Source organism: Grammomys surdaster, unplaced genomic scaffold (genome assembly GCF_004785775.1).
Source record: "Grammomys surdaster isolate TR1022 unplaced genomic scaffold, NIH_TR_1.0 63, whole genome shotgun sequence".
Lineage (NCBI taxonomy): Eukaryota > Metazoa > Chordata > Mammalia > Rodentia > Muridae > Grammomys > Grammomys surdaster.
The window spans coordinates 22,537,580-22,539,069 of record NW_021604565.1 but is presented as its reverse complement, the minus strand read 5'-3'; the positions used below and the strand labels follow the sequence as shown (position 1 = coordinate 22,539,069).

General features: G+C 46.1%; 1 pseudogene; it reads left to right on the top strand.

Moving 5' to 3' along the window:
- Window positions 1-222: 222 nt before the first annotated feature.
- On the top strand, window positions 223-622 carry LOC114619672 (annotated as a pseudogene).
- Window positions 623-1,490: the final 868 nt, after the last annotated feature.

Below are 1,490 nucleotides of genomic sequence, written 5' to 3'. Positions count from 1 at the left end.
GAGTAAGTTCCAGGACAACCAGGGCTATACAGAGAAACCCTGTCTTGAGAAAAAAAAAAAAAAAGAAATGAAAAGAACCTAAACAGGATTCACAACTTAGAAATCTCAAATGGCTAAGAATCACTTAAAGAAATGTTCAGGGAAAACACTGAAGGGACAGGGCTTCTAGGTGGGAGCGGCGAGGTGACCCCAGCTGTTAAAGAAGGGTAAGGCCGAGTAGCCATGGAGGCGCACCTGACTGGGTGCTCTCTCTGGGATGCCTTGGTGGAACTTGACCCCCAATAGATGCCCAGCTTCCTGCTGGACTACGGCTTTCCGGAGCACGAGGGGCAACACAACAAGAGATGAACAGTGCCCAGCTGACGCTGAAGTAATGTGACTACTGTGCCTACTATCTCATCCGGCTGCTAAAGTACCAACGAGACAGCTTCCCTGGCTTCCTGACATACAAGCATGAGCAACACAACTGGGACTACTATGACCACCTGACTACATGAAGCACATGAAAGAGTTTGATCATGAGCGGTGACTGCTCCAAAGGAAGAAGGAGAGGGAACTGAAGAAAGAAAGGGTAGCCCAAGGCCAGGGAGATGGAGAGGTGGGCCCTGAGGTGTCCCTGTAGGGATTTCCCGCCCACTAGCCTGTGGACATATCAGTGAAATAAAATCTTTGGCTCACCTTCTTAACATAAATAAATAAATAAATAAATAAATAAATTAATTAATTAATTAATGTTCAAAGTCCTTAGTTATCAGGGAAATGCTAATCAAAACGACCCTGAGATTCCACCTTCACTAATCAGAATGACTAAGATGAAATAGTCAGGTGACAACACATGTTGGTCAGGATGTGTAGAAAGAGGTACACTCCTCCATCGCTTGTGTGATTACAATATGGAGGTACCTCAGAAAATCTGAAATAGATATACCTGAAGTTCCTGTAATACCACTCTTGGGTACATAATCAAAAGATGCCCTACTATGCCACAGGGGCACTTGTTCCACTGTTTCATAGTGGCCCTGTTTGGGATAGCAGGAAGCTGGAAACAACTCAGACGTCCCAAGTAAGAATGCCTCAGTCTAACTCAGGAGGGAGAGGGAAGCAATCACCGGGACAGAGGGAGGAGGGACTTGGGTGGGAGAGGGAGAGTTAAGGGAAAATGAGAAAATGATCAGGTATTTGAGGGGCACTGGAGTGAAGCCCTGAGGGCTACCAGAATGGATGGAAACAGGAAACCTGTGGGAGCTAGAAGGATGGGGGTCTCTCTAGAATGTACCAGAGGCCTGGGAAGTGAGAGATTCTCAGTGCTCAAAGGTAGGGACCTTAGGATTAAATGCCCAACAGTGGAGAGAAGGAATTTGTAGAGTTGATCTCGATTAGATAAACAGGGCATCAAGTGGAGGGATGGAGTAGCCATCCCACGGTCAAAACTCTGACCTAGAATTATTCCTAACTAAAAGAACTGCAGGGACAAAAGTGGAGAAGAGATT